The sequence below is a fragment of the Scyliorhinus canicula genome, chromosome 19, assembly GCF_902713615.1.
Source record: "Scyliorhinus canicula chromosome 19, sScyCan1.1, whole genome shotgun sequence".
In the NCBI taxonomy this organism is placed as follows: domain Eukaryota; kingdom Metazoa; phylum Chordata; class Chondrichthyes; order Carcharhiniformes; family Scyliorhinidae; genus Scyliorhinus; species Scyliorhinus canicula.
In genome coordinates, this window is record NC_052164.1 from 58488137 (window position 1) to 58509425 (window position 21289).

The window sequence follows — 21289 nt, forward strand, 5'->3', positions numbered from 1 at the left end:
TCCACACGGACAGTGACCCAGAGCCGGGATTGAACCTGGGACCTCAGCGCCGTGAGGCCGCAGTGCTAACCCACTGCGCCACCGTGCTGCCCTTTCATGGCCAATATTAAGCTTTGAATTCCAGATTTGTATTGAATTCGCATTGTACCATCTGCCTTGGGATACAAATCGCTGGTCACCAGACCATTTACTTCAGTCTCTGTATTACTAGACCAGTGACAGTACCACTCACTCATCACCTCCCCACTTGGGCTTATTCCCAGGGGTATTAGGCTTAACAATGATATCCCAGAATAAATTATGCTTACTCGGGATATTATGGCAAAAATAATACTTCTGAGTTAACCTTTCTCAATACATAGAATTCCCCGTTGAAGAATTCCAGAGAAATTCAAGTCCTGAGAAACACAATTAATGGCAACTTAATAAAACTTTATTATTTGCTGAAATCTTAATTACATTATTGTACTTGTTGCAATATTGGAAGTTTAAAGTAAGTAAAATAACCTAACCAATTTAAAATAAAAATGCAAAATAAACAAATCTATTTGGAGGTAAATTAATTTTATAAAGCCATCGTAAGATAAATGTAGGACATTCAAATAACATACTCATAATTAAAGTGAAATCATAGTTTCAGTCTTGTCTCAGTTATGAGGAGATATTCTCTAAAAGACCTCTAATGGCCATCAGGAATGCAGATCAAACATAGGGGCGGGATACTCCGACCCCTGCTGGGTCGGAGAATTGCCGGGGTGCGGTGTGAATCCCGCCCCGCCGTTCTGACACCTGCTGCCGAATTCTCCGGCGCCGGTTTTTGGGGGGGGGGGCGGGGATCGCGCTGCGCCGGTTGGGGGTCGTTGGCAGCGGCCCCCTGGCAATTCTCCAGTCCCCTTCCCGATGGGCTGAGCGGCCACCTGTTTTCAGCGAGTCCCGCTGGTGTGAAATAGACAAGGTCCATACTGGCGGGACGTCCCGCCAATTCTGGAAGAATCCCAGCCCTAGATGTTTCCCTAAAAGTCTAATTGAAAGAAAATAATTTTGCTTTGAGAATAACATGCCCATTGTCTATCTTATTCTTTGGTTGGAACTTTTTGGCAGTTCTTGCTGGTGGGATATTCTGGTCCCGCCGATGGTAGACCCCCGCCGTGGGTTTCACGGCAGCAAACCGTGCCTTCAATGAGAAATCCTGTTGACAACGGTACGACCGGAAGATCCCGCCAACAGCCAATAGCGGGCCATCTCCGCCGCTGTGTAACGTGTGGCGGGTTTGTGGGAAATGCCACCTTTAATGTTCTTTGTTTTATGATTCTTGGAGGAGCATGTCATGTGTTTTTGTGTGTCCTCAGATTGCTGTAAATAGTCCCAACACCTCGTCTGTCAAAGCCTTTTCAAGGTTTTCTGCATTTGTATGTGGGTGATGTTCTCTCCCTCTCTCTTTCTCTGTCTTGGTAAAGATTAGAATTTGACATCAGCTGGGTTAAATCCTTAATAGTCATTTGATTCGGAAAGCAGTGGATCATTGGATCTAGACAATGTAGTAGGGCTTGAATGACAGAAATTCCAGTCAGCTTCAGTTGAATCCTCAGGTACGTCTCACTTTGGGATATTTTGATTTCCTGGCACCTTGCAGCAGTGACCGATATCGCAAGAGTCTTTGACAGGAGGGTGAACACTGTCACAAGGGATATTTGTGCAAGACCCTTCAGCCTTATTACAAGCGATGCTACTGCCTGGGAAACAGAAAGGAAAGTACATTAAGCCAAATTCAAGACACTTGAGCATCCATGTCTAACTGAGGTAATTGGAGACTAAAACTGCATATTGCTCCCAATGTGATCTCACCATGGTTAATGGGAACCAGAACTGCTGCAATTGTAGTCCAAACTAGGGATATTTTGACAAGAACTCTGCACCTTGGAACCATAGAAACCCTACAGTGCAGAAAGAGGCCATTCGGCCAACGTGTCTGCACCGACCCTCTCAAAGAGCTCCCTACATATTCCCACTCCCCCACCCTATCCCTGTAACCCCATGACCCCATCGAACCTTTGGACACTAAGGGCAATTTATCATGGCCAATCTACCCAACTCGCACATCTTTGGACAGTGGGAGGAAACCGGAGCATCCGGAGGAAACCCACACACACACAAGGAGAAAGTGCAAACTACACATAGTCGCCTGAGGCTGGAAGTGAACCTGGGTCCCTGGTGCTGTGAGGCAGCAGTGCTAATCACTGTACCACCGTGCCGCCTAGTTCGGTCTAAGCAAGGGATATTAAAACCTGAACTGTGCAAAATGTACCAAGTGTGGTCCAATCAAGTATTTGGAGATGTGGGGTTGGATTCTCCGTTAGTTGGCGCCGAAATCGAGCCCGACGCCGGGTTGACGCCAAATCGGGATTCTCTGGCCCCCCCAAAAAACGACACAATTGCGGCGCCCGCCGCATGGTCTGAAAGTACAGTATCATTATCGGGCCTGACGACTGATTCTCCGCGGCCTCAGCGATTCAGCGCCTCGGATGGGCTGATTTCCTGACAGCGTGTTTCTAATGTGCAGTAGAAATTTGTGAAGCTGGCGTGCTGGCTGCAGCGGCAGAGAGAGGAGGTAGGAAGTGCCGTGGGGTGACTGCGGGCGTCCGACACAGACATCGGGCATGCTGGCTGTGGCATGAGGGGGGGGGGGGGGGGGGGGAGCTGCCAGGGCTGGGGGGGGCGGGGGGAGGGGAAGAGGGAGAACAGGTAGAGCAGCCGGGGCCCCCCCAACAGGACAGGGGCAGTGCCCAGACAGAGACTGCCATCTGCCATTACTGTGGCCATTGTGCTGGCCACCCAGCCTGGCCCCTGGGTACGCGCAGTGACAACGGCAGTGTGGATTCCCTCCCCCCAACACCGACCAACCCACCCACCGGTGGTCCACCCAGGGCCACACCGACGGCGGCCCTCAGTGAGGGCAGTGCCCCTGGCAGCAGGGATGGGCGGCAGGACCGGGGGGCACTGACGAGGCCGGGGTGCGGGGGTGGGGTGGGGGCTTGGGTGTTTGGTGCCGGGGTTGCCAACCGGGGCCACGGTGTAGCGCAAGGTACCTGGTTGGACTTGGGTGTATGCGCCAGCTAACATGTTTGCCTTTCACTCCATGCAGAAAATAATGTTGTTCGGTCATCAACCTGCGATGCAGGCCGCTGTGGCGATGGCCATAGCCCTGCATGAAGCTGCTCAGGCTGGAGGGCCGGCCACCCAACAGGCCGAGGAGGAGGAGAGGGGGTGGGTGGAGGAGGACAAGGAAGAGGGGGTACCAGGAGGCACCGGATGAGGCCCTGCGTGTACCGGCGCCGCATGGCGTCTGAGGACCTTCCGGACCGAGCATGCAGAAGGAGACTGCGGTTGAGCAGAGAGACAATGCGACACATCTGCCAGATGATGGCACACCTGGGACAGTGTGGGTATGAGGAAGGACATCTGTTCACAGTGGCTGACAAGGTGACGGTCGCGCTGAACTTTTACGCGACGGGGTCGGTCCAGTCGGCGAGTTGGGACCTGTCCGGCATCTCACAGGCATCGGCGCACAGGTGCATCCGCGTTATCACGGACCCATGCCCAGGCGGAACGGTATATACAGTACCTTGTGTATTGCCCCCACCAGGATGCCTGGGCAGCGGGGTTCGCTGCCGTCGCCTGGGTGCATCGGTTCCAGGGGGTCATCGATGGGGTGCATGTTGCCCTACGCCCACCGGCGGATAACAGGCCGCTGTTCACCAACAGGGAGGGCTACCATTCAATGAACATTCAGGTGGTCTGCAATCATCAGATGCCAATTATACACGTCTGCGGCCAATATCCGGGCAGTGTACGTGACTCCTTCATGGTGCACTCAGTGATTCCTGACATGTTCGAGGGAGATTCCCCCCCAGGCTGTGGGATTGGTTGCTGAGCGACAGGGGTTACCTGTTGTGGTCGTGGCTGATTCCAACTATACGGAGGACACAGACCGAAGCGGAGATCTGATACGACGCCCACAACGACCAGGGGTGTGGTCGAGAGGTGCTTTGGGGTTCTCAAGATGCCCTCCAGTATGAGGCTCAGAGGGTCGGCCGCGTCGTGGTGGTCTGCTGCGCCCTTCACAAAATCGCGCAGCAGAGGGGCGATGTGCTGTGGGAGGATGAGGGGGAAGGGCAGGACACATCACTCGAGGAGGATGATGAGGAGGGGGACAATGAGCGGGACAAGAGGCCTGGCCAGGCACTGGAGGCCGCACAATGATACCGCCAGGACAAGCGCGCACGGGAGCACTCGTGACACGGTTCAGCGACTAGGGGGTGGGGGTTGGGGTCACTGGCCAAGGGCACGGACACCACCATACCACACCCCCTCACCTCCCACACCACCGAACACCCTCACCTCCCACACCACCGAACCACCCACATGCACATCTCCTCCGTTATATGTACCTGTGGCCTTATGAGCTGGGGGCATTAGGTTGCCAGTGACAGCGGGTCTGGTCCATTTGATGGAGGATAATGACAGCCCGCTCTGCAATGAACTCTGGTGCTCCACATCTTTTGACAATGTGGCTCATGCCTATGGTTGCACCTCCCACCTGGGTGATCCCTGCATGCAAGCTGGCCAGTCCATCACACAGTCCCATCGAATCCCTGGGGAGGCGGTGCTGGGGATGATCGGGACAGTGGGGAGGAAACACGGTCCACCCACTGGTTTTGATCAGCTAGATCTGTGCCTGCCTGCAACTGCTCTGCACTGAGAGCTGCCTGCAGGGCTGCAGATCTATATACCTCCCACAAGGTGGGCGGAGCCCACAAGGGCCCCAACATGATACAGTGCGGTGTAATGTGATACAATGGTCCATAGGTGGAGCCCACAAGGGCAACAGCATAGTACAATGCAATGCAGTAGTGAATGGTTGCCGTGATACATTCACCACATTCACCCCCTGTTAAAAAATTGAAGTCCAGCGGGGGTGAAGTGGCCGCGGTCATGTCGGGCAAGGGATTGCAAAGGGGAAGCGGGAGTACTCATCAACGACATTGAGAAAATACGCGTTGCGGTTGGTAGAGGGGAGGGGCCTTTTGAAGTCGATGCTGAGGCACTCAAAGGGTCGCGATGCCTTCACCAGGTGGGCCTTATCTGGTCGATAGAAGTGCGGCTTACACTCTGCGCAGATTTGGCAGTCCCTGGTCATGGTCCTGACCTCCTCGGTGGTGTAGGGCAGATTGCTGGCCTTGATGTAGTGGAGAAGCCGGGTGACCTCTGTGGCAGAGGTCATCGTGGATGACTCGGAGTTGGTCATCTTGCTAGCTGGCGCATGTGCCGCGCGACAGGGCGTCTAGGGGCTCATTGAGCTTCCCAGGACGATGCATGATATCGTAATTACAGGTGGAGAGTTCGATCCTCCCCCTCAAGATTTTATCGTTCTTGATCTTGCCCCGCTGTGTATTGCTGAACATGAAGGCTACCAACCGTTGGTCAGTGACGAGGGTAAACCTCCTACCAGCGAGGTAGTGCCTCCAAAGCCGTACAGCTTTCACGATGGCTTGAGCCTCTTTTTCGACTGAGGAGTGTCGAATCTTGGAGGCGTTGAGGGTACGGGAGAAAAAGGCTACCGGTCTGCCCGCCTGGTTAAGGGTGGCGGCGGGTGCGACCTCTGATGTGTCATCTCTACCTGGAAGGGAAAGGACTCGTCCACCGCACCCATCGTGGCTTTGGGCCTCAGCCGTCAGTGGGAAGATGGCGGCTTTGATCAGTGGGTGGGCTTTGTCCGCATAGTTGGGGACCCACTGGGCATAATAGGAAAAGGACCCGAGGCATCTTTTCAGGCCTTGGGGCAGTGGGGGAGGGGGAGTTGCAGGAGGGGCCGCAGGCGATTGGGGTCGGGCCCTAGGACTCCGTTTTCCACAACATAGCCAAGGATGGCCAGGCGGGTTGTGCGGAAAACGCATTTCTCCTTGTTATTAGTGAGGTTGAGGGCTTGGGCGGTTTGGAGAAACCTCTGAAGGTTGGAGTCGTGGTCCTGCTGGTCGTGGCCGCAGATGGTGACGTTGTCCAAGTAATGAAATGTGCTTTTGATAATGAATAAAGAAACCCGGGTCTCCTGGGTCTCGGGCTGAGGGCTGGTGTTCAGGATGTTCTCCCCGTCGATGCTCTGCCGTTTGGGGGGCACCGGCTCTGGCACTGGTTGGGGGCCCTCGGATGGGGTGGGCCCATCTCCGGCAGGTCCTGTAAGACACAAGACGGCATGTGTGGTTAGACAGCCGGACTGGGGTGAGGCGTGAGGGTGAGGGGATGTGGGGGGGTGAGGGTGAGGGGGGTGGTGAAAGCAGTCGGGGGGAGGGGGGTGAGGGGAACATGTGTGTCATGAGGATCCGCGACTAGGCAGGGGGGTCTCACCACGTCGGCGATCTGCCTTTCCTCAGGCCCGCCGATCATGTCCAGTGCCGTCTGCTCGGGCACGGTGAGAGGCCGCAGGTCTGGTTGTCCCCCTCCGGTTTTCTCCCGCTCCCGGCGGTTGTGCACGGCCTTGTCCTGGGCGGTGGGGTGGGGGTGGGGGGAACTCAAACAACAACACTGTTAGACAGTCCGGTGCATGCAGCCCAAGGATTGGGTAGATAACGGTATCAGTGGCCAGGGCGCCCGGCTATTGTGGCTGGAAAGGGTGCAGGCATGTGGGGCAGTGTGCGAGTCTTGCCGTCCCCTGGGGGGGAGGGGAGGATCCGGGTAACATATGTGTGGGGGAAGGGGGGGGGGGGTACGGTGCCATGAACACAGTGCTGCCTATTCACCCTGGCCGCCCTGAGGAGGTCGTGCAGTTTCTTTCTGCACTTGGTGGCAGTCCGAGCGACTTCGCCCACGGCACTGCGCCGTCTGCCATCTGCCCCCAGGCACGGCGAACAGTGGCGCCTGACAACCTTCCTCCTGGGCCGGGGTACAGGATCAGACGCCTGTCCTCCACGGCGTCCAGGAGGTTATCTAGCTCTGTGTCCCGGATCTCCTTCCAGCCATGTTGGCTGCGGCGGTGTGAGGCGGGGTGAATCGCTGAAGTGCGGTTGCTGGTGTACGGCAATCATGGAACTGGCGAATCCGGTGCGCTTTCGCTCACAAACGGTGGCGTTTCACGTGACGCCCGTACTAGCCCATTTAGAGTTGGTGAATAGTTGCACCTGCCGTGCCGTTTTTGCAGCTGTAAAAGTTCACACTTTTCACGACGGTGTCAGCACTTAGTCTCAGAAACGGAGAATCCAGCCCCAGAACCCCAGTAAGGTTAAGGTGGGGGGGGGGGGGGGTTTGTTGGGTTACGGGTATAGGGTGGATACGTGGGTTTGAGTAGGGTGATCATTGCTCGGCACAACATCGAGGGCCGAAGGGCCTGTTCTGTGCTGTACTGTTCTATGTTCTATGTTCATTGTGACTATCCCCACTTGTATATTTCCTTGCACACAACAAAATATCCCAATCTGCAAGTTGTTTGAAAATTAATGGTGCAGAGCTACTTTCACAGATCTTAGAGTCCACAGTGCAGAAGGAGGCCATTTGGCCCATCGAGTCTGAACTGGTCCTTGGAAAGAGCACCCTACTCAAGCCCAAACTGGATTCTCCACCCTGCCACGCCACATTTCTGTTTAACCCCACTGACGGGATGCTCTGTTGCGCCAGCTGGTCAATGGGGTTTCCCATTGTGGGCCAGCCCTACACCGTCGGAAACCCCCGGGCTGCTGGCAAAAGGAGTATCCTGCCAGCGGAGAATCCAGCCCATCTCCGTAACCTAACCTTTTGGACACTAAGGGGCAATTTAACACGGCCAATGCACCTAACCTGCACATCTTTGGACTGTCGGAGGAAACCGGAACACCCGGAGGAAACCCACTCAGACACGGGAGAAAGTGAAAACTCCACACAGAGTCAGCCGATGTTGGAAATGAACCCGGGACCCTGGAACTGTGAGGCAGCAGTGCTAAACACAGTGCCACCGTCCCGCCCCAAATATTGGGGACAGTTGACCAGAAGATTATTCGACGGGTTTGGTTGGTTAAAAGGGCTGTTTTAAAGGAGCAGAGGGACATGGATAGGTTTACAGAGGACAGTCCACACTTTGGGCCCAGGTAGCTGAAGGCACGGCTGCCAATGGATGATCAATTCAGCTCTTGAAACTGGAAGGAGCACAGATCTCAAAGGATTCTTGGATTGGAGGAGATTACAGAAATAAGGAATGGTGAGGAGGAATTTGAAAACATGGGATATAATTAATGAAAAATGTTGGGAAATGCAAGGATACTAATGATATATCCTTGGTGAATATCAGTTGAGACCAGAAACAAATTTGAATTTTTGAAAAGATTCAATTGATGACTTTCTTTTTGGAAAAGGGTTTCAGGGTTATGGAACCAAGGTGGGCTGATGGAGTTAAGACACATATCAGCTATGATAAATTGAATTGCCGCACAGACCATGAGAGGCAGAATGGCCTCCTCTTGCTTCTCTGAATGCTTTTATAAATTGCGAACTTTGAGTTGTACTAACCTGGGAGAATGAGCTCAAGTGAATAGGAGGTAATGGGCTGTACCAGCACCAGGAACCCAAGTAGAAAGAGCAGTCCCTTCACCATTTTCCACTGATCTCCTCAGACTCACAATGACAAAGCCTGATCACAGAAGCTCTTTATATGAGTACAGAGTATTCACTCGCTAATAATCACACACAGAGAAGATTGGTTCCACCAACATTGGCGTGTTATATGTAAAGTTCACTAACTGAGACCAACAGAAATTGCAATCAAAGGCTCCCAAGCAGCTTGTTTATTAATCGACAGAGAGATTGTTCTGTGTAATGATTGAACTGGTGAAGGTTTAATAGAATTCTTCACTGTGAATCATTCTGCAAAAAATTGACCATTTGGTCCATCATAGCTCTGATGGCCCTCTGAAACAGTTACCTAATGATGCCAACTCATTCTCTTCTCTTTCCCAATAGCCCCATCATTATTTTTCCTTTACAATTGCATTTCCCATTTGGAAGTTTTTATTGAGTCTATTTCCAATGTCCTTTCAGGCTGCACATCATCAGATCACAACAACTCGTGTAAAATGTGACAGTCCATCCAGTTTACTAGTAATTATCTTCCATGTGTTTCTACTGGTAACGAACCTCCCATCTTTGAAAATATCCCATGATCATTGTTGGAAGAACATAGAACATACAGTGCAGAAGGAGGCCATTCGGCCCATCGAGTCTGCACCGACCCACTTAAGCCCTCGCTTCCACCCTATCCCCATAACCCAATAACCCCTCCTAACCTTTTTGGTCACTAAGGGCAATTTATCATGGCCAATTCGCCTAAGCTGCACATCTTTGGACTGTGGGAAGAAACCGGAGCACCCGGAGGAAACCCACGCAGACACGTGTAGAAGGTGCAGACTCTGCACAGACAGTGACCCAGCGGGGAATCGAACCTGGGACCCTGGCGTTGTGAAGCCACAGTGCTTGCCACTTGTGCTAATGTGCTGCCCACAAACACTGGAGAATTTCCTGGTGCCCTCTGACCAGTATTTTTCCTCGTACCAGTATCTCTGAAACAGATTATCCAGCCACTGTCTCACTTATGGTTCTGGGAATTTGACACAAGTACAACTCTTCAGCAGTAACTCATTGTTCGTACGAAATACTGGGACAACCCAGGATGTGAAAGGTGCTCTAGAAATATCTTTTTTATGGTTACTATCTTTCCCGCCATTATTGTCTCTGCTCTGTCCCTCTTTCTCTTTATCTCTCTCAGACTCTCTGTCACTCTCTCATTAATCCCTCTCTGATGCTCTCTCTATCATTCCCTCTTCGCCATCTCCACTTCCCTCCCTTTCTGTTTCTGGATTACTTTCTCTTGCTCTGTCTCACTCTGCATCTCCTTTTCACTATTGTGTCTCCTCTTTCCTCCCTCTCCTTGACACCATCTTCCTTTCACGTTACCTCTCTGTCTCTCTCACCACACTTTCTCTATCTGCGCAGATGGCTAAATAATTCTAAATGAAAGTCATTTTTATGTTTGTTTCTATGCTGCCAGGAGTGGAGTTCCCGATGTGTCGGAGAACCCAATGTGGGGGAAACAATGGGATCGGCAGCGGGATTCCTGCTGCTCCGGTACCCCACTGGTGATGGTGAAGAGCTTTGTGGGCCACATCAGCGGGAGGATGCAAAGGTCAGGGGAGGCCGCTGGGCCAGCGGGTGAGGGGCTTCGCATCTGTGAGGCTTTCAAGCCATCTTTAAATATTATGGAGACCCATAAGTGGGGCAACCACAGCTGTAGCCTGTCTGTCCTACCAAACACTTCCAGGTTAGATCATAGCTGTGGCTTCTATCCTGAAAGTCAATTTCACTTCCTTTGACTGTGAGCAGCCTCTAACTTCACAGCTGAAGGCTATTTCAAATGAGGAATTAGCCTTGTTAGTTGTGGGAGCACATCACACTCCTCAACTCTAAAGTGCCTCCTCGAGGGCACTGTGCCATGCCTCAGAGGATTATTAGTGTATTGTGTGTCCAGCAAAGAATGATGCCTGAACAGGGTGCCTGAACTTTAAGAGTGTCAGTACCGTAGAGGCAGCTGCCAACAATCAAACATGAAAGAGCAGTACTTCAGCACTGGAGATCCTCTCGCAGCCAAAGAGTAAGTGTGCGGCTGAGAGGAGGAGTTGAGCGTGTTCCCGGCAGAGGTCTGGGGGATGGGGGCTCCTGATGTAGCCGGGGGTGCAATTGTAGAGCAAGGTTTTCCAGCACTGGTGCCCGGGATGGACTTCTGAGAGAATATGGAACACGTGAGGGTGGAGGAGACTTGGAGGATTTAAGAGTCTTGGGGTGGAAGCACGAGCTGAATGTCAGTCTCTCTCCTTTTCCAGTTACTTGTAGACGTAACGATGTTGCTGGAATCTATCCAGCGGAGACTGCCCCCACGTTGTTTGCGGCTGCCGAGACAGGCAAATGATGGAGACAGCGGTTGGCCAACATAGGGTGGAGGTGGCTCCACGTGTGCTGGGGGCTGCCACACACCCTGAAGACCTGGCCTCCCAACAGGCTGTGGATGGGCTCAGAGAGGCGGTGAGCGATAGGCGATGGCCCAAGGTGTACAGGTATCGTTGCTCATTCAATGAGCTGACAGACAGCAAGTGCTGCAGAAGACTGCGTCTCAACAGAGAGACAGTGCGGCACCTGTGCCATGCCCTTGCGGACTTGGCACTTCGTGGAGTAGGAGGACACCGCTCCTGGTGGTCATGAAGGTCACTGCAGCCCTGAACCTTTACAGCACTGGGCCATTCCAGGGCTCGAGCGGGGTCCCGTGTGCCAGGTGGCAATCTTCCACTCACAGGTGTGATGTTTTTTGCTTTCTGAATGAGGATGGATTTGAAGTGTGGTGTCTCACAAAGAATATCAAGCTAAGTTTTGAACAAAGCTAATTTATTTACACTACAACTAAATAGATTTGACTTGCTTGCTAAGATATAAAAGAATTACAGATTCACTAAAACTATGATTCTAATTACAGAGTTCCTGATAACACGACTATTCCCTACCTTGCCTAACAACCTTCTCCCCGAATCAAGAGTATCACGTGATCCACGTGTATGTGCTTGATTGCCATCTGGTGGTTGGTGCAGTTGCAGTAAATTGTTAACCCTTCATTATTCTAACAATATACATATTGACACAACAGGTGCACCCGGGCATTGACGGATGCTCTGTATACCCGGGCATCCAACTTTTTCACCTTCCAGCTGGGCCAGGTCCATCAAGATGCCCGGACCGCAAGAATTGCTGTCATCGCCGGGATGTCCCAGGTCACCCTGCAGGCACCAGGGAATCAGGGAGTGCCGTATATTAACAGGAAGGGGTTCCACTCCCAGAATGTTCACGTGCGAACACTGCCCCAAATCATGAAGGTGAGTTTCTGCTACCCTGGGAGCGTGGCATGATACCGACATTCTGGGGCACTCGGAGATCTTTGAGGACTACCCTAGGATGAAGGGTTGGCTTGGGGAGGGGGGGGGGGGGGTGGGACAAGGGTTACCCTTGAGGTCATAGCTGATGACGCCGGTGTGAAGGCCTGAGACCGAGCTGGAAACCTATTATACAGGGCAGCACGCTAGCACAATGGTGAGCACAGTTTCTTCACAACTCCAGGGTCCCAGGTTTGATTCCCAGCTTGGGTCACTGTCTGTGTGGAGTCTGCATGTTCTCCCCATGGGTTTCTTCCGGGTGCTCCTATTTTGTCCCACAATTCAAAGATGTGCAGTTTTGGTGGATTGGCCATTCTAAATTGCCCTTAGTGTCCAAAGGGGTTGGGTGGAGTTTCGGACATAGGGGGGCTGGGGTGGAGGCATGGGGCTTGGCTGGAGTGCTTTTTCCGGGGGCCGGTGCGGACTTGATGGGCTGGGTGGCCTCCTTCTGCATTGTAAATTCTATGATTCTATGATACTGAGGCCCACTCTGCTAACTGTTATGTCATTGAGTGGAGCATCTATCCAGCTGGAATTGTGGTTCTGAATCTTGGACTGCTTTGGTGATGCTTTGCAGTGCACCCCACTGAGGGGTCTCCACTTTGTGATGGTCTGCTGTGCCCTCCACAATCTGGCATGACAGTGGGGTGACATGCTGGAGGAGGAGGAGGAGCAGGAGGAGAAGAAGGGATATGTGGCTTCGTCTGAGGAGGAAGGCTGAAGGACGAGCTCAAGGAGGAGCCGGAGGATTGAGGACAGGCAAAGGTCCAGCATTTCGAAGAGGACCAGGGAGGCTCTCTTTGTCTCCAGATTCTCCCAGGACCACGCTGTGACTTTCAGTTCCATCCCCAGGCCCCCCAAATTCCTTCCTCCCCGCATTCCCTCACTCCCCAATTCCTCCGCCCTCCCTGCGGGTAACGGTGTCCTCTCCGTGCTACTCTGTTCTGCTCGCTGCCCAAGAGAACATAGAACATAGAACATAGAACAGTACAGCACAGAACAGGCCCTTCAGCCCTCAATGTTGTGCCGAGCCATGATCACCCCACTCAAACCCACGTATCCACCCTATTCCCGTAACCCAACAACCCCCCCCCCAACCCCACTTTTATTAGGACACTACGGGCAATTTAGCATGGCCAATCCACCTAAAGAGGTGCTCCGATGTCAGGAGGGGGGGATTTGGATGAACTGGAGACTGTCATAGTCTTCTTACTGGTAGGCCCGGGTTGGTCTCCAGTGCTACCTCATTCCTGACAGTGCCTATAGGGCCCAGGGGGACGCCCTGAGATATCTGGCGCTGCCAGTCTTGGAGGCTCCCCATTGTCTGCACCATGTTATCGGTGCCCTCAGTAATGTCCTCAGTGACTGGGCCATGATCTGGAATGCCTCAGCAATGTCCATCTGCATCTGGAATACGACGCTCAGTGACTGGGAAATTATGTCAAGGCCCTCAGCCATGGTTGTCACACACTGAGCTCTGCCTTAGGCATCAACACTCAAGACGTGGCCACCGTGCTCCGGGTTTTCCACTGTGATCGCCACCCTAGCAGTGTTGGATTCGGTGCCACACATTGTCAGCACCATCTCCTGCAGCTGCAGCCTTTCAGACCCCATCCAATCAGCCTTACAGTATCTGGAATGTCACTGAAACTCCCGACTGACCCTGTGTCCCATCATCTGCATCAGCTCTGAGAGATCTTAACCAGAGGCTCGGCATTTGACTGGGACCCAGCTGAGTCCTGGAATCCAGATGACCTCCGACTCCTATCTCCCCTGGATGTCCCTGCCTCCACCTGATGGGTATCAGCAACTTTGCGGTGCTCACCAGATTGTGTCCCAGAATCCTGTCCACTAATATTGCCCAATGGGGTGAGTGTCTCTGCACTGGTGGAAGGTGTGAGTGATAGATGTGACACCTCAATGGTGGCCTTCTCAGAACTTTTTTCCAAGGTGGTCTCGTGGGTGGCGGTGGGGAGGAACGTCTCCAGGTGGTGATCTTGCGAGACAATGGACAAGTGGTCAGTGAGAAGGAAGGATCATTTTGTCTGACATGAACTATTCACTTGAGACAGGTCATATATGATAGAACATAGAACAGCATAGCACAGCACAGGCCCTTCTGCCCATGATGCTGTGCCGACCATTTAGCCTCGTCTAAGATCAACCTAACCTACACCACTTCAATTTACTGCTATCCATGTGCTTGTCCAAGAGTTGGTTAAATGTCTCTGACTCTACCTCCTCTGCTGGCAGTGCATTCCACTCACCCACCACTCTCTGTGTAAAGAACCGATCTCTGACATCTCCCCTATACCTTCCTCCAATCACCTTAAAATTATGTCCCCTCGTGACAGCCATTTCCACCCTGGGAAAAGTCTCTGGTTATCCACTCTATCCATGCCTTTCATCACCTTGTACACCTTTATCAAGTCACCTCTCTTCCTTCTTCGCTCCAGACATGCCCTCCAGTCCAGGCAGCATCCTGGTAAATCTCCTCTGCACCTTCTCCAAAGCTGAAGAAGGGGTGAAGGGGCAGTGGATCCTCATCTCTCTGCTGCAGGCCAACCTCACTGTCAGTGACTGCTCTCTGCTTGACAAACTCCATGGTTTCCAGGGCCCGTTCCTCATCGGGGGTGAGGGCTCAAATCTCTGGGCCTCTTTCCCCCGCCTTGGCCCTTTCCCATTTGTTATGGGCTATCTTTACCTCTGGGGACAACGAGAGGGCATAGGGCAAAAGAGCCTTATGCTTGATGGGTCGGGGGGCCTATAACAGGTGGCATGTGTGGGCACTGCGACTGGACATGAAGGGGTTGTGCTGGTGTGTACCAGGGGGTGTACCAGGGGGTGCTGAGGAACAAACACAAAGATCGGTCGCGGGGAGGGTGCAGGATGTCAGCTCGTGATCTGAGGGGGATTTGGGAATTTCAGAGGTGGCAATTGCGACCTATGTCAAGAGAGAGGTGGTAACTTACCCTTGCAGCTCATTGGAGGTCATTTGTCTTAATCCCACTGCCCGGTGCAATGCTTCTGTGTTGACAGGGAGTGAGTGTTGAGGGAGTGTTTAAAAGCAGCTGCTCCTTGTTAACGGCGAGCTGCTGAGGCGCGAGTTCGGTGAATGAAACGGCAAGTGCCATTGAATACAGGCCGCAAACTCGCAAATACGGCCGTCGCGAAACAGCCTGTCAAACGGGCCCAAAACCGGACTTTTTCTCTGTTGACCCCTGCCCATAGTGTCCCAAACAAAGAATTGAGCCCATGATCTACAGTTTATTGGTGGCTGTTGTGTCATTTCCCACTCATCACCAGGTTTGCAAATCTCTTCCGTTCAAACTCCTCAATTCCATACACAAGAAACTTGGGATGTTGCCAAAGAAAACTCATATCACCCTTCAGAATGTGGTCTTGCCCAGCTTAAGGAGTAGAGGTGAGCTATTTGGTGAGTTATTTGGTGAGTATTTCACTGCTGTGAGGAAGCAATGAAAAAAATATCAACCCTGATGTTGCAGGAAACTGGTAAATGGATTAGCAGCTAAGTGCTCAGTGTAAGTGCAATGTGTAAAAACTAGCGTCTGGAATAAGGGAAAGTTAGGGCTTACATAGTGAGGTAATATTAGCAATTCAAACAGAATAGAGTTAACACAAGAGAAGTAAAGTTAAGATATGGCTCAGTTGAGTCGACTGTGTCCTGTGATATGCACATAGTCATGAACCTTACCGGTGTCCTGGGCGACCATATGTTCAGGAAGTGCTGCCAGCTGCAGAAACCTGAGCTCCGGCTTTCAGAGCTCGAGCGGTGCCCGGAGTCACTGTGGTGCATCCACGATGCTGAGAGCTACATGGATAACACATTCAGAAAGGTGGTCACACAGCAGCTTAAGGGCAAGGAGGCAGAGAGGGAGGGGGTGAACACCAGGTAGTCCACGAGAACTAGGCAAATAGTGCAGGAATTCACTGGGGTCCGGCTCACAAATTGACTTTCTGTTTTAGAAGTTTGTGATGACACTGGTTCCCCAGAGGAGTGCAGTCAGAGCCAGGTTTGTGGCACCACGAGTAACTCAGCTGTACAGGAGGGAGGAAGAAGAAGAGAAGAGCAATAGTGATCGGGGATTCATGTGTGAGGGGAACAGGCGGGTGTTTCTGTGGCTGTACACCTGACTCCAGGACGGTATGTTGCCCCCCCCTGGTGCGAGGACCAAGGATATCACAGTGCAGCTGCAGGACATTCCTCTAGGGGTGGGCGAAAAGCCAGAGGTTGTGGTCCACATTGATACCAATAACTTAGAAAGGAAGGGGGCTGAGGTCCAGCAATCAGAATTTAGGAAGCTAGGTAGAAATTTAACAAGCAGACCCCAAAGTAACAATCTCTGGATTACTCCCAGTGCCCCGGTCACAGAGTGCCACGGAAAACAGAAATAAGAGGATAACACAGATAAATGTGTGGCTGGAAAAATGACGCAGGTGAGAATGCTTTCGATCCCTGGGACAGCCCCTGGGGAGATGGCACCTGTATAAGCCGGACAGATTGAATCTGAACAGAGCTGGAGCTGGGTTTCTTGCAGGCGTTTTGCTGGTGCTGTCGGGAGGCTTTTAAACAAACTCGGCAGGGGTGTGGGAACCAAGAGGAAATATTAGAGAGGAAGGGCCGGTGCAGACTCGATGGGCCGAATGGCCTCCTTCTGCACTGTAAATTCTATGAATACCAAAATGTACAAAATACTGGGAGGGACAGAAAGCACTAGTATAGAAAATAGTAAGTTAATGGGTGAAGTCGGAGTAAGGGAGAAAGTAATGACGTCTAAATCAGGGTTACTGTGCACAGAGTATAGTAAATAAAATTGGGGAGTTACAGGCACAGAGTGCATTGTGGAGGTAGAATCTGCCTAAGCAGCACAGATGGATCAGCCAGGTAGGAAACAACGATTCTATTTATTCACACTATTACACTCACCACTCCCCGAAGAGCCCCCTCCCTGATCTGCTCTGAGGCCAGGGTGTTCGTACCAGAGAGCTGAGCTTTCAGTTAAGGGGGAAGCTCCACCCCCTAGTTACCGGGGGAAATTATTCAGAGGACGTCACCTGGAATCTGATTGTTCTTATCTTGTCACCTCCCTGAGGTTTATAACATCCCTCCCCCCACCCACTGCCCAAACGTCCAGAGACACGTCCATGTCTGTGACCAGGGTACAGGTCTCTATCGGCGTTAGGCCCGGGAATGGCCACTGAGGGCTGAATGTGTAGCAGCCGGTGGCAGTGTACCAGACTGGGGAGCATCACCTACACATGGAGTGTCTCGGCGGAGTCATGAGTGTTGCGGCAGCTGGGATCGTGGACACTGTCGACTCAGGAGGTCCATGTTGGCCTCAGAATCAGTGTCCAGTGGATCTCAGGCATCTTCTATGCCAGAGACCGGGGGCTGGATTCTCCAAAAATGGAGCTCTGTCCCCACACCAGCGTCAAAATGCTGGTGTTACACTCTGGGCTTTCCTTGAGAAAGGTCTGAGTGATTCTCCCATCTGCAAGGGGCTTGCAGGGCCCCGGAGTGCTTCTCGCTGCTCTGGCTGCGGATACGGGGCCCCGCACTTCCGGTTAGGGGTCTGAGCATGTGCATGGCGGCGGCCTGCTGCCACCGCCCCGTGTGACATGGCGGACTTAGCCGGCGGACCTGGGCCAGGAAGGAAGGTCCCAACGACTGGCCGTGCACCGCTCCATATTACCCATCCGATCACCCACCCTTAAGGTACTTGACCCCCCCCCACCCCCTCCGGGGGGGAGTGTGGCAGCATTGGTTAAGGAGACTGAGTCCGCAACCACCACCTGAGGTTTCTGACCGGCAATACATGGTTAGAACACGGCGTCGGGAATTCGGCCAGTTGCGCAAGGAGAACCGCAGGGGGGCCTCTGTCAATGGCTCCCCACCCGCGCCATATAGATCGCGTGCACGTTTCCGAGCGATTCTCTGGGGGCCGGAGAATAGCTTCAACGGCGCCGGACACGATTTCCGTGCGAATGCCCATTCTCCGCCCCCGCGCCGACCGCGATTTTGACGCGGAGGCTTGAAGAATACAGCTTTGGTTTCTCTAGGGTAGATATATCTGGGACCAACGACTGCGACGGAGGTGTAAGTTTGAGCTGGGGGCGGTTTTGGTTTGAAACCTCCGGAATCGAATACAGGCATCTCTTGGATGCACCCACGTGCCAGTTTGATTTGTGTCCTTGCGCCTGTACACGATATGAGACTGGTCTTGTCTGGGGCAACATGACGCCTGGTGTCCAGAGGTACACTGAGTCTCCCACTAAGAAGGTGCGTAAGGACGAACGTTGTCCTGCCTCAGCCTTGGCTCGATTCTGGCCCCGGCAGATTTTCCCACCAATGTCCAGGAACTAAACATAAATATGTTTACAGACAGCGGCCCATCAACAAATCGGTCAGAGCGACCTCTGTCGTGACATGTGGCGCCACCCTGTAACAGAAAAGGAACCGTGCAAGGCGCATCTCCCAAGACCCCAAGGTCTGCTTCTTCATCCTGTTTTTCAAAGTTTGTATGTCGCGTTCTGCCAATCCATTCGATGCCGGATGGTACGGGGCGATGTGTACATGTCTTATCTCACTGGCGGCCATGAACACCCCATACTCTGCACTTGTAAATGCTGTCCCATTGTCCGAGACCAGCACCTCCGGTTTCCCGTGCGTGCTGAACGATTGCCACAGTCTGTCTATGGTGGCTCGAGCTGTCGTGCTCTGCATTTTGTAGACCTCCATCCACTTGGAGTGGACATCTATAATGATGAGGAACATCGCCCCCTGGAATGGTCCCACTAAATCTATGTGGAGACCCGACCAAGGATGGCCCAGCCAATCCATCCTCATCGCCAGTGTAGAATCTGCCTGAGCAGCACACATGGATCAGCCAGGGAGGAAATAAAAATTCTATTTATTCACACTGTTACACTCTCCACTCCCCGAACGGCCTCCTCCCCGATCTGCTCCCAGGCCGTTTTTATACGACAGAACTGCGCTCTCAGTTAAGGGTGAAACGCTGCCCCCTCGTTATTGGAAGAGCTTGTATTCCCTGGAATCTAATTGTCCTGATACCATGTGCTCCCTGAGGAGCATGGTAGCATAGTCAGGCAGCATAGTGGTTAGCACTATGGCTTCACAGCACCAGGGTCCCAGATTCGATTCCCCGCTGGGTCACTGTCTGTGCGGAGTCTACATATTCTCCCCGTGTCAGCGTGGGTTTCCTCCGGATGCTCCAGTTTCCTCCCACAGTCCAAAGACGTGCAGGTTATGTGGATTGGCCTTGATAAATTGCCCTTAGTGTCCAAAACTGTTAGGAGGGGTTATTGGGGATAGGGTGGAAGTGAGGGCTTAAGTGGCTTGGTGGCCCAAATGGCCTCCTTCTGCACTGTATGTTCTATGTACTTCTATGTACTGAGGGTTAGAACAGTGGAAATATGATGTGGTGATAACAGGGACCTGAATGAAAGAGGACTGGGTTTAAATATTCCTGGGAAAATATAGGAAAGGAAGGACAGGGGGAGGGTGGCAGTATTGTTTAAGAGAGTGTTGCAGTGCTGGAGAAAGAGAATGGCCCAGACGGTTCAATGACAGAATCTACTTGGCTGGAGCCAAGGAACAGAAAGGGAGCAATTGGATCGCTCAGTGTAGTCTATAGACCGCCAACTAGTGAGAAAGATGTAGGAGAACAAACCTGCAAGGAAATTACAAAGAGATGCAAACATTCTAGAGTAGTTAAAATGGAACACCTTTACCCAAATGTAGACTGGGACAGTGTTAGTGTAAAGAGTGGAGAGGGGCAAAGATTCCTAGATTGTGTTCAGGAAAACTTTCTATAGCAGTTTGCATCCAGACCAACAAGAAAGGATGCACTGGTGGACCTGGTTCTTGGAAATGAGACAGGCCAAGTAAATCAAGTGTCTGTGAGGGAAAATTTAGGAGACAATGATCAGTATTTTATGAGACTTAGGAAGATGATAGAAAGGAACAATAGGCAATCCAGAGTAAAAATAATTAACTGGGGGAGTGGTGATTTCAATGGGGCAAGAACGGAGCTGGGCCGGTTAGACTGAAACAAAGGGTTCGCAGGAAAAACTGTAGATGAACAATGGGCTACCATCAAAACAGAAATGGTCCGGACACCAAGGTATCTTTCCTTAAAAGGGAAACGTAGGGTTAACAAATCCAGTGGTCCCTGGATGGAAAAGGAGATAGAATTTAAGATAAGGAAGAAAACGTGTGCCTTTGACAGGTGTCAGGTAGAAAATACAGTTGGGAACCATGAGGAATCCAGAAGGTTCAGAGGGGAGGTGAAAAAGATCATTAGAGAAGTTAAGAGGATTATGAGAAATGATTGGCAGCCAACATAATGGGAAATCCCAAAGTTTTCTACAGGCACATGAATCGGCATAGGAGTTCGGCCAATTAGGGGCCAAAAGGAAATTTACACATTGGAGGCAGGGGACATGGCTGAGATATTAAATATTTTGCATCTGTTTTTATGAAGGAGGTAGATACTACCCAGGACATGGTGACAGATGAGAAAACTCTTTCCCTAGAAGGGTTCAAAATTGATAAGGAGGAAGTGTTGAATAGACTGCCGGTGGACAAGGCACTGCGGCCAGATGAGATGCACCAAGGATATTGAAGGATGTGAGAATGGAAATGACGGGTGCTGGCCATAATCTTCCAGTCCTCTCTGGACTCAGGGAAGGTTCAAGAGGACTAGATAATTGCAAATAGAACCATAGAAAAGATACAGCACAGAAGAGGGATAAGCCGATCCAGACACCCAGGTGCTCTTTCTAATCCCATCTTCCTGCATTCGGTCCACAGCCCTGTACCTACCAGCACTTAAGGTGCACATCCAGATACTTTTTTTAAAGAGCTTTGGCTTTCTACCTCCACCACCAACTCAGGCAGCGAATTCCAGACTCTTACCACCCTCTGCTTAAAAACATATTCCTCATGTCTCCCCTAATCCCTGTGCCACTTAGCTTGAATCTGTGACCCCTGGGTTTTGAAGTCTCTGCCAAGGGAAACTCTATCTCTACCCCTCAGAATTTTGTGCTCCACAATCATGCTCCCCTCAGCGTCCTGTGTTCCAAGAACAACCCCAACCTCTCCAATCTCTCCTTGGAGCTAAAATTCTCCAGCCCAGGCAACATTCTAGTAAATCTTCTCTGCACTCTCTCCAGAGCAACTACATTCTTTCTGTAATGTGGTCAGCACAATACTCCAGTTGTGGCCCCATCAGTGTCTTATACAATTCCATCATTACATC